Here is a 12,341-nt window from a genome sequence, read left to right on the forward strand (position 1 = left end):
AGTGCTCTGCGCAGAGTGAGCGCTCAATAAATACCACTGAATGAATGAATGAAACGTTTAGGGTGATGTAAGCTCACTGTGGGTAGGGAATGTGTCGGTTTATTGTTCTGTCGTCCTCTCCCAAGCGCTTAGTACAGTGCTCTGCACACAGTAAGCGCTCAATAAAATGTCACCAAAGGAATGAATGAAACATCTGGGGTGATGTAAGCTCGTGGTGGACAGGGAATGTGTCTGTTTATCGCTGTATTTTGCGTTCTTAATGTTGCCGCTTCTTAATGTCTCTGTGCCTCGGTTTCCTCATCTGTAAAATGGGGATTTAATACCTCTTCTAGGGAGATCGTGAGTCCCGGTGAGAGGCGGGGACTGTGTTCGAGCTGACCGCCTCGTGTCTAAGCCGGGGCTTAGTGCAGGGCTTGACACATAATAAGCGCTTAACGAGTTCCACCGTTATTATTATAATTTGTATATAACAGGTGTTGCGTGAGTGCGGTCATGGTAAAGGGCCCTCCCTCTTATGTTTATTATGGTATTTGTTACGCAGCAGAGAAGCAGCGTGGCTTAGTGGCAAGAGCAAGCCTCGGGAGTCAGAGGTCTTGGGTTCTAATCCCGGCTCCGCCACTTGTCGGCCGTGTGACTCTGGGCCAGTCGCTTCACTTCTCTGGGCCTCAGTGACCTCATCTGGAAAATGGGGATGAAGAGCGGGAGCCCCACGTGGGACAACCTGATGACCTGGTATCTACCCCAGCGCTTAGGACGGTGCTCGGCATATAGTAAGCGCTTACCAAATGCCGTCATCGTTATTATTAAGCGCGTACTGTGTGTGTGTCAGGCACTGTTCGAAGCACTGAGGTAGATACAGGTTAATTAGGATGGACACAGTCCCTGTCCCAGGCTTAGTAGGAGGGGTGACAGGGATACAATTCCCATTTTACAGTTGAGGAAACTGAGGCCAAGAGAAGCCAAGTGACTTGCCCAAGGTCCCACAGCAGACAAGCCGGGAAGCCGGGATTAGAACCCAGATCCTTCTGACTCCCAGGCCCAGGCTCTTTTCCTCACCGTCGCTGAACGCCGGATTCGCCCCGATTCCCGGACTTTGGGGACCTGGCCGTCATTCCACCTGCCAAACGGGCAAGGTTTAAGCCTCCGTCTGTCCCCGTCTTCTTGGGACTTCTTTCGGTCAGTCCTATTTATTGAGGTCACGGGTTCTGATCCCGCTCCGTCACTTGTCAGCCGTGTGACTGTGGGCAAGTCACTTCACTTCTCTGGGCCTCGGTTCCCTCATCTGGAAAATGGGGATGAAGACGGGGAGCCCCACGTGGGACGACCTGATCACCTTCTATCCCCCCAGCGCTTAGATCAGTGCTTCGCAGATAGTAAGCGCTGAACAAATATCACCATTATGATTATTATTATTATTATTGCGCGATTACTGTGTGCAGGGCACTGTGCTCAGAGCTTGGGAGAGGACAACAGAGCAATAAACAGTCACATGAGGCTTTCTCCCAGCATGCCGTGGCCCTGAAGCTTTGGCATCCAAAAAGCTGGTCAGTCCTATTTATTGAGCGCTTACCACGTGCGGGGGACTGTACTCAGCGCTGGCTTAGTGGAAAGAGCCCGGGCTTGGGAGTCAGAGGTTGTGGGTTCTAATCTCGGCGCCGCCACTTATCGGCTGTGTGACTTCGGGTAAGTCACTTCACTTCTCTGCAGAGAAGCAGCGGGGCTCAGCGGAAAGAGCCCGGGCTTGGGAGTCAGAGGTCATGGGTTCGAATCCCAGCTCTGCAACTTGTCAGCTGGGTGACTGTGGGCGAGTCACTTCACTTCTCTGGGCCTCAGTTCCCTCGTCTGTAAAATGGGGATGAAGACGGTGAGCCCCACGTGGGACGACCTGATGACCTTGTATTCCCCCCCCCCCCCGCCCCAGTGCTTAGAATGGTGTTTGGCACAGAGTAAGTGCTTAACAAATACCATCATCACCATTATTATTAATAAACAGACATATTCCCTGCCCACCAAGTGTAGCCACCCTTTCCTTCATAATTCATTCATTTAATGGTATTTATTGAGCGCTTACTATATGCAGAGCACTGTACTAAGCGCTTGGATTGGACAATTCAGCAATAGATAGAGACCATCCCTGCCCGGTAACGAGCTCACAGTCTAATCGGGGGAGACAGGTGGACAAAAACAAGATAATTTAATCACGATGAATCGAATCAAGGGAATGGACACTTCATTCAAAAAAGAATTTCTCCCAACAGGCCACGGGCCTGAAGGTTTGGCGTCCAAACCGCCGGTCGGTCCTTCGGTCACCCGTATTTATTCATTCAGTAGTATTTCCTGAGCGCTTGCTGTGTGCAGAGCACTGTACTAAGCGCTTGGAATGTATGGAGCGCTCACCGTTGCAGAGCACTGTCCTTTGTGGTGGGGAGAGGACGACGGCACGATAAACAGACACGGTCCTTGTCCACGAGGCGCAGCAACCCCTACCCTCACGATGAGTTCCCTTCCCCCTCCCCGCGGCACTGAAACGTGGCTTTCTCCCAGCGCGCCGTCGCGGCCTCCAAAATGTCACCTCCCCACCCCCTTTCGGCTCCGTCGTCGACGGTCGAAGGTCGAGAGGCCTCGAGGGGCCCGGCCCGTATTCCGTCCGGTCTTTCCACCGATGACCTGGGGCCCGAGCAGCCCGGGCCTCGGCGAGCGAGGAGAAGAGAGGTGGCCCGTCCGGGAGGGAGCCAGGAGGAGATGTGGTCCGACCGGATTTGAGCGAGGCAGCCGGAGGCGACGTTGGGCAGGGCCTCCCCGCGGAGCGGCGGGGCCCAGCCACCGTCCACGAGAGAGCGCGTGGACGGTGCCCTGCGGTCACCGCGCCCGCAAAGGCCCCCGAAGGTCCCGTGCCACGGTCCGGAGGGGCGGCTTGTCCTTGCCTCACACCCCCCCGCCAATCCCCCCGGTCCCAACCCCTGCCCCTGTTCTGTTGTCCTCCCCTCAGCGCTCAGTACAGCGCCCTGCGGCCACCGCGCCCTCAAAAGCCCCCGAGGCTCCCGTGCCACGGGTCCGGAGGGGCGTCTTGTCCTTGCCTCCCAATCCCCCCTCCCAATCCCCCCCGGTCCCAATCCCTGCCTCTGTTCTCTTGTCCTCTCCTTAGCGCTTAGTACAGTGCTCTGCATGCAGGAAGTGCTCAATAAAGACGATTGATACATGTGAAGCGGAGCCTGGACGGGCAGCGGCGTGCCAGGCAGTCTGTCACTCGAAGTTTTCGAGCGCTTACTGTGTGCAGAGCACTGTACTGAGCGGTTTGGGAGAGGACGGTACCACGGTAAACAGACACATTCCCCGTCCACAACGAGCTAAGAGTCTAGAGACCTAATGTCGTGGCCTAGCGGGTACAGCCGGCGTTTAGAACAGTGCTTGGCACGTAGTAAGCGCTTAACAAATACCGTCATCGGCCCGGGGACGGTAGTCAGAAGGACCCGGGTTCTAATCCCAGCTGCTTCACCTGTCTTCTGGGCGGGCTGGGGCAAGCCGTTTCATTTCTCTGGGCCTCGGTTCCCTCGTCTGGAAAGCGGGGCTGAAGACTGTGATCCCCGTGGGAGATGGGCACTGTGTCCGACCCGATTCGCTTGTATTCACCCCAGCGCTTAGTACAGTGCCCGGCTCGTGGTAAGCACTTACCGGATACCACAGGTATTAATAATGTTGGTATTTGTTAAGCGCTTACTATGTGCAGAGCACTGTTCTAAGCTCTGGGGTAGATACAGGGGAATCAGGTCGTCCCACTTGAGGCTCACCGTCTTCACCCCCATTTGACAGATGAGGGAACCGAGGCCCAGAGAAGTGAAGTGACTCGCCCACAGTCACCCAGCTGCCAAGTGGCAGAGCCGGGAATTGAACCCATGACCTCTGACTCCCCAGCCCGGGCTCTTTCCACTGAGCCACGCTGCTTCTCTGATATTATCGTTATTATTCTCCGGGCCTCAGTTCCCTCATCTGGAAAATGGGGATGGAGACCGTGAGCCCCACGTGGGACAGGGCCTGGGTCTGACCCGGTTTTCTTGGATCCACCCCAGCGCTCACTACGGGGCCCGGTACCTACTAAGCACTTACTACCTACCGCAAGTCTTATTAATATCATTACGACTGCGTGCGTTTTCATTATTATAATAGTAATGAGAGTCCCCCGGGCCCCTCGGGGGTGACCGAGCCGATGCCCAGGGGCCGGGAAACGAGCCCTGCCGCATTCTTGGTCCTTTCAGAGCCTCGGAGCCGGAGGTTCGGTCGGAGGCGGGCGGTCGACAAATACCGTCGTCGTCGTCGTCGTCATCCCGGGGGACCCGCTGGGAACACCACGTCGCGCTCGCCCCTCTTCTCGGGAAGATCCAGGTAAGAAGCCGACGGACCGCGGTGGTCGCCCGGCCCTCACTCGGTGCCGGGCACCGTACGAAGCGCCCGGGCGGATGCAGGGCGGTCGGGGTGGACGGAGTCCCTGTCCCGCGTGTGGGTCGCGGCCTTCCTCCCCATTTTCCAGACGAGGGAACTGAGGCCCAGAGGAGTGAAGTGACCTGGCCGGGGTCTCCCAGCGGACGAGTGGGGGAGCCGGGATGTGGGAGCGGGGCCGGAAAGATCACCCGCTTCTTGGAATCTCGCAATTCATTCATTCATTCAGTAGTATTTATTGAGCGCTTACTATGTGCAGAGCACTGGACTAAGCGCTTGGAATGGACAAACGGGTAACAGATAGAGACGGTCCCTGCCCTTCGACGGGCTTACGGTCTGAGCGGGGGAGACGGACGGACGAGAACAATAGCAGTAAATAGAATCGAGGGGATGAGCAGCTCATTAAAACAATAGCAAATAAATAGAACCAAGAATAAATAGAATCAAGAATAAATAAAATCAAGGAATTGAGGAGCAACGTGGCCTAGTGGGCGGAGCCCGGGTCTGGGAGTCGGAAGGACCTGGGTTCTAGTCCCGGCTCCGCCCCTTAGAGAAGCGGCGTGGCTCAGTGGAAAGAGCACAGGCTTGGGAGTAGGAGGTCATGGGTTTGAATCCCGCCTCTGCCACTTGTCAGCCGTGTGACTGTGGGCCAGGCACTTCACTTCCCTGGGCCTCAGTTCCCTCATCTGTCAAATGGGCATTAAGATTGTGAGCCTCACGTGGGACAACCTGTTGACCCTGTATCTACCCCAGAGCTTAGAACAGTGCTCTGCACATGGTAAGCGCTTAAACACCAACATCGTCGTCGTCGTTTTCTGCTCTAAGATCGTTGTGGACAGGGAATGTGCCTGTTATACTGCTCTATTTTAATAATTATGGTACTTATTAAGCACTTACTGTGTGCCCAGCTCCGTTCGAAGGGCTGGGGTAGACACAAGTTCAGCAGGTTGGACACAGTCCCTGTCCCATGTGGGGCTCCCAGTCTTCACCCCCATTTTCCAGATGAGGGAACTGAGGCCCAGAGAAGTGAAGTGACTTGTCCAAGGTCACAGAGCAGACCGGTGGCAGAGCCAGGATTAAAACCCAGGTCCTTCTGGCTCCCAGACCTGTGCGGTCTCCACCAAGTCGCTTATTGCTCTGCACACAGTGAGCACTCAATAAATACAGTCGTCTGACTGACTGACTGCTGAGTGTGACCTTGGACAAGTCACTTCACTGCTCGGGACCTCAGTTCCCACATCTGGAAAATGGGGATGAAGACTGTGAGCCCCAAGGATTGTGTCCAATCTGGTGACCCGGTGTCTCCCCCAGTACTTAGAACAGTGCTGGGCACATAGTAACCACTTTACAAATACTAGTAACACCCTTTCAGATCCCTGTATATGGAAGCTACCGATAAAAACATTAATAACAGTGGTATTTGTTAAGCACTTTCTATGTGGCTCAGTGGAAAGAGCCCGGGCTTGGGAGTCAGGGGTCATGGGTTCGAATCCCAGGCTCTGCCAATTATCAGCTGTGGGACTGAGGGGCAAGTCACTTTCCTTCTCTGGGCCTCAATGACCTCATCTGTCAAAGGGGGATGAAGACCGAACCTCACGTGGGACGTGAGAGAGATTACCCTGTCTCTCCCCCAGCGCTTAGAACAGTGCTCCGCACATAGTAAGCTCTTAACAAATACCGACATTTATGTGCCGAGCACTGTACTGAGCCCTGGGGGAGATACAAGATCAGCAATGGGGCTCACAGTCTGTTTAGGAGGGAAAACAAGAATTGAATCCCCGTTTGGCAGAGGAGGGAACTGAGGCTCAGGAGGAGCAAAGTGACTTGCCCAAGGTCACGTGGCAGGCAGGGGACAGAGACGAGATGAGGACCCAGGTCCTCCGACTCTTAGGCCCGGCCTCTCTCCACTAGGCCAGGCTGCTTCGGGATCCTGCCGTGGCTCATTCTCCTCTCATTCAATCATTCGGGCGGCCGTATTTATTGAGCGCTTACTGTGTGCGGAGCACTGTACTGAGTGCTTGGGAGAGCACCGTAGAATGTTGTGGATGGACATGTTCCCTGCCCTCAGTGAGCTTAGTCTAGATGGGCCATAACAATAATAATGACAGTAATAACTGTGAGAGGACAGTACAGCAGAGGTGATAAACAATTCTCTACCCACAACAAGAGGGGCCATAATAATAATAGTAATAATAATGTGTGGCATTTATTAAGCACTTACTAAATCATAAGCGCTCAGTAAATACTATTGAATGAATAAATAAGCACTGCACTAAAAGCAGGGGTAGATACAAGATGATCCGGTCAGATGCTCAGTGGTATTTATTGAGCACTTACTCTGTGCGGAACACTGGACTAAGAGCTTGGGAGAGTCCCATAAATAGAATCAGTAGATGTGTTCCCTAGATGGGGAGACAGACATTAATATAATAATAATAATGATGATGGTATTTGTTAAGCGCTTACTATGTGCCAAGCACTGTTCTAAGCGCTGGAGTAGATACAGGGCCATCAGGTTGTTCCACGTGGGGCTCACCGTCTTCATCCCCATTCTACAGATGAGGGAACTGAGGCCCAGAGAAGCGAAGTGACTTGCCCAAAGTCACCCAGCTGACCTGTGGCGGAATCGGGATTAGAACCCACGACCTCCGACTCCCAAGCTCGGGCTCTTTCCCTAAGCCACGCTGCATGTGGATCTGGACACGAGTGCCGTGGGGCTGAGGGACGGGTGAATAAAGGGAGCAAATCTGGGAAGGCCTCTTGGAGGAGATGGGCCTTCAGTAAGGCTTTGAAGGTGGGAGTGGGATGGGGGGTGGGGGGCGATTGGCTGTGGGATTTGAGGAGGGAGGGCGTTCCAGGCCAGAGGCCGCGGGTCAGCGGTGAGAGAGACGAGATCGAGGGACAGTGATTAGGTTGGCGTTAGAAGAGTGAAGTGAGCGGACACAGTTCCTGTCCCACGTGGGGCACAGTCTAAATAGGAGGGAGTACGGGGAATGAATCCTCATGTTCAGGATGAGTAAACTGAGGCAAAGAGAAGAATAATAATCTTGACATTTGTTAAGCGCTTACTATATGCCAGGCACTGTTCGAAAGTGCCGGGGTAGATACAAGGTGATCAGGTTGTCCCCCGTGGGGCTCACAGTCTTCATCCCCATTTTACAGATAAGATCACCGAGGCACAGAGAAGTGAAGTGACTTGCCCAAGGTCTCACAAGCTAACAAGTGACAGGGCCGGGATTAGAACCCCCGACCTCTGACTCCCAAGGCCGGGCTCTTTCCATTAATAATGATAACAGTGTTGGTATTTGTTAAGCGCTTACTATGTGCCAAGCACAGTTGTAAGCGCTGGGGTAGATACAAGGTCATCAGGTCATCCCACATAGGGCTCACAGTCCTCACCTCCATTTGATAGATGAGACGACTGAGGCACAGAGAAGCTAAGTGACTTGCCCAAGGCCACACAGCTGACAAGTGACGGAGCCGGGATTAGAACCCATGTCCTCTGACTCTCCACTAAAGCTACGCTGACCTTTCGGATTTTGTCTCGTAGCTCTTAATCTCTCTCTGCCTTATTGGGCCCTGTGCTGCCTAGGTAGCAGAATGCAGCGTCTGCTTTAAATTTGGAGCTGTCAGTCCCCGTTTAAACTGTAAGCCCATCAGTGGGCAGGGATGGTCTCTATCTGTTGCCAAATTGTCCATTTCAAGCGCTCAGTCCAGTGCTCTGCACATAGTAAGCGCTCAATAAATACCGTCAAATGGTATTAGGTTGTCTTATTTTTATCCGTTGCCGAATTATCCATTCCAAGCGCTTAGTACAGTGCTCTGCACATAGTAAGTGCTCAATAAATACTATTGAATGAATGAATGAAGACCTTTGGTTTTGCGGAGGGTTTCCCCGAGGTCGTAGGTGACCTCGCGTTTTCTTTATGAGCAAATAAAACAGACCCTCATCATCTCAGAGGGCTCAGTGGCAAGAGCCCGGGCTTGGGAGTCGGAGGTCGTGGGTTCTAATCCCGGCTCCGCCACTTGTCCGCCGCGCGACCTTGGGCAGGTCACTTCACTTCTCTGGGCCTCAGTTCCCTCCTCTGGAAAATGGGGATGAAGACTGGGAGCCCCACGCGGGACAACCTGATGACCCTGCAGCTCTCCCAGCGCTTCGAATAGTGCTCGACACATAGTAAGCACTTAACAAATATCGTCATTATTATATTCTGTCCGTCCGTCTCCCCCGATTAGACTGTGAGCCCGTCATTGGGCGGGGATCGTCTCTATCTGTTGCCAAATTATAGATTCCAAGTGCTTAGTACAGTGCTCTGCACATAGTAAGCGCTCAATAAATACTATTGAACGAATGAATTATTATTACCCCAGCGCTTAGAACAGTGCTGGCCACATAGTAAGCACTTAACTGTAATTATTATTATTATTATTAATAATAAGTGGTGGTGACAGGATTAGTTCCCGGGCCCCCTGGCTGGCGGGGCCCCGCACTTCCCCCGCGGCCGGGCCGTTTCTCTAAGAGAAGTTAAGTGACTTTCCCGAGGTCACACAGCGGGTAAAATGATGGAACCAGGATGCAGTTCCCGTCCCTCGGGCTTCCGGACCCCGTCTCTTTCCTCTAGGCCTCACCGATCGATGGATTGATAATAATAATAATGTTGGCATTTGTTAAGCGCTTACTATGTGCCAAGCACTGTTCTAAGCGCCGGGGTAGACACGGGGGAATCAGGGTGTCCCACGTGGGGCTCGCAGTCTTCATCCCCATTTTCCAGTTGAGGTCACTGAGGCACCGAGAAGCGAAGCGACTTGCCCACAGTCGCCCAGCTGACAAGTGGCAGAGCCGGGATTCGAACCCATGATCTCGGACTCCAGAGGCCGTGCCTTTTCCACTGAGCCGCGCTGCCCGATCGGTTTTGGAGTTCCGACCGGCTGCTGTCTGGTTCTCCGAACACAGATGAAAGGGGGGAGAGGCCGAGTGGAGCCCTGGAGTTGCTGGGCAACACCCTCCGCCAGCCTCTAATTTGCCGTCTTATCTACTTGAGTTTGAACTTCCACCTCAGGAAGGTGGAGGAGAAAGGAATTTCCCAAGCTGTCCCAGCCTGACTACCCAGAATTTATTTTTATTGTTCTGTTGTCCTCGCCCAAGCGCTTACTACGGCACCCTACACACGGCGCGCAATACAATAACCATGTTGGTGTTTGTTAAGCGCTTACTACGCGCAGAGCGCTGTTCTAAGCGCCGGGGCAGATACGGGGTCATCGGGTTGTCCCACGTGAGGCTCCCAGTCTTCTTCCCCATTTGACAGATGAGGGAACTGAGGCCCAGAGAAGTGAAGTGACTCGCCCACGGTCACCCAGCTGACAGGCGGCAGAGCCGGGATTCAAACCCGTGACCTCTGACTCCCAAGCCCGTGCTCTTTCCACCGAGCCACGCTGCACCGACTGACTGACGGAGAAGCGGCGGGGCCTAGAGGAAAGCGTGGCCGAGTGGATCGAACCCGGGTCTGGGAGCTAGAAGGATCTGGGTTCCGATTCCGGCTCCACCGCTTGTCTGCTGGGTGACCTCGGTCAAGTCATCGCACTTCTCTGGGCCTCCGTTTCCGCATCTGTTACCGATTTGTCCATTCCAAGCGCTTAGTACAGTGCTCTGCACATAGTAAGCACTCAAGAAATACTAGCGAATGAATGAATGAATCTGTAAAATGGGGTTGAAGACCGTGAGCCCCACGTGGGACGACCTGATCACCTTGTAGCTCCCCCAGCGCTTAGAACGGTGCTTGGCCCGTAGTAAGCGCATAGCAAATACCGTAATTATTATTATTATTACTACTCTCCCAAGTGCTTAGTACAGTGCTGTGCACACAGGAAGCGCTCAAAAGAGCACGGGCCTGGGAGTCATGAGGTCACGGGTTCTAATCCTGGCTGCGTCACTTGTCTGCTGTGTGACTCTGGGCAAGTCACTTCACTTCTCGGGGCCTCAGTTCCCTCATCTGGAAAATGGGGATGAAGACCGGGAGCCTCACGTGGGACAACCTCATGACCCTGTATCTCCCCCGGCACTCAGAACGGTGCTCTGCACCTAGTAAGTGCTTAAAAAATACCGACATTATTATTAGTATTATTATTATTATTAATCCAGGCCCCGCCACTTGTCTGCTGTGTGACCTTGGGCAAGTCACTTCACTTCTCTGTGCCCCAGTTGCCTCATCTACAAAATGGGGATTGAGACCATGAGCCCCTCATGGGACAGGGGCCGCGTCCAACCTGATTTGCTTACATCCACCCCAGGGCTTAGCACAGTGCCCGGCACATAGTAAGCGCTTCATAAATACCATAATTATTATTGTTATTCTCCCAAGTGCTTAGTACAGTGCTCTGCACCCAGGAAGCGCCCAATAAATAACACTGATTGACGAGAATGTACTCTCCCAAGTGCTTGGTACAGTCCCCTGCACCCAGAAAGCGCTCAATAAGTACGACTGATTGGTTGGTTGAGTGCTTACGGTGGGAAATCAGTCGAATGTTGTTGTCTTTTTTGAGCACTTCCTGTGTGCAGAGCACCGGACTAAGCGCTTGGGCGAGGATGATGCAACGGAGTTGGGAGAAACTTTCCCAGCCCACAGCGAGCTTCCAGGGTCCAGCCCCTATTATTCCTCTTTAAAACCCTGCCCAGGCCTGGCCATCAAAACCCAGTGTTTGGGGCAGCTCCGGTACCCACCGGTCAATCAATCATCACTATTTATCGGGCACTTCCTGGATCCAGAGCACCGGACCAAACGCTGGGGAGAGTAATAATAACCGTGGTATCCGTTAAGCACTTCCCACGTGCCAGGCACCGTTCTAAGAGCCGGGATAGATACGAAATCGTCGGGTCGGACACGGTCCCTGTCCCGCGTGGGGCTCCCGCTCTTAATCCCCATTTTACAGATGAGGGAACGGAGGCCCAGACTTGCCCGACGAGGTCACCCAGCAGACGGGGGGCGGCGTCGGGTTTAGAACCCGGGCCCTTCCGACTCCCAGGCCCGGGCTGCAGCCGCTAGGCCTCGAATGTCACGAACAGTGACTCTCCCCCGCTTCAAAGACTTACTGAAGGGTCGCTTCCTCCTCCCAGAGGCCTTCCCTGACTGACCCCCGCTTTTCCTCTTCTCCCGCTCCCTTCTGCGTCGCCCCGACTTCCTCCCATCCTTCATCCCCCTCCCCCCGGCCCCGCACCGCGTGACGTCCCAGTCCGTCATTTCTTTCTTTCTATTCATGTCCCTCTCCCCCTCTAGACCGTCAGCGTGTCGTGGGCGGCAAATGATAATCGTGTTGGTTATTTGTTAAGCGCTTACTACGTGCAGAGCACTGTTCTAAGCGCCGGGGGAGATGCAGGGTCATCAGGTCGTCCCACGGGAGGCTCGCGGTTAATCCCCATTTGACAGATGAGGGAACTGAGGCCCAGAGAAGTGAAGTGACTCGCCCACGGTCACACAGCTGACAGGTGGCAGAGCCGGGAGTCGAACTCATGACCTCTGGACTCCGAAGCCCAGGCTCTTTCCCAAATGTGTCTGAGCGCTCACCACAGTGCTCTGCCCACAGTAAGCGCTCAACAGATACAGTTGAATGAATGAGTGGCTGCCCGGACCGTGCCGCTTCTCCAACAACGGAGCTGGGAGAGAAGTTCCCTGCCCACAACGAGCTTCCGGGCTAGGCCAGCGAGAGCCCCCGGGTCTGAGCGCTTAGCGCAGTGCCCTGCGCACAGCGAGCGCTCAATAAATGCGATCGAATGAATGAACAGAAAGAGTTAACTTTCACGGGCCAGACGGAGGTCAAATCCAGCCGGAAAATGCCAGGAAAAACTGGGAGGAAAGTGTTCGGGGATTTTTCATACAATGCCTTTTTTTTTTTTTTTTGGTGTGGTCACTTGG

At 53.9% G+C, this 12,341-nt stretch overlaps 1 protein-coding gene across 3 annotated transcripts in view; it reads left to right on the plus strand.

The window, feature by feature from the left end:
- The window catches only part of SIGIRR (single Ig and TIR domain containing), a 59,989-nt gene that overhangs the window by 5,688 nt on the left and 41,960 nt on the right, over positions 1 to 12,341 (plus strand). For all 3 annotated transcript variants that reach the window (XM_039911347.1, XM_029061311.2, XM_029061312.2), the window contains exon 2: positions 4,254 to 4,380. The gene's annotated coding sequence lies outside the window, so the exon portion shown is untranslated. The remainder of the gene's footprint in view (positions 1 to 4,253; positions 4,381 to 12,341) is intronic.

This window comes from Ornithorhynchus anatinus, chromosome 3 (assembly GCF_004115215.2).
Source record: "Ornithorhynchus anatinus isolate Pmale09 chromosome 3, mOrnAna1.pri.v4, whole genome shotgun sequence".
In the NCBI taxonomy this organism is placed as follows: domain Eukaryota; kingdom Metazoa; phylum Chordata; class Mammalia; order Monotremata; family Ornithorhynchidae; genus Ornithorhynchus; species Ornithorhynchus anatinus.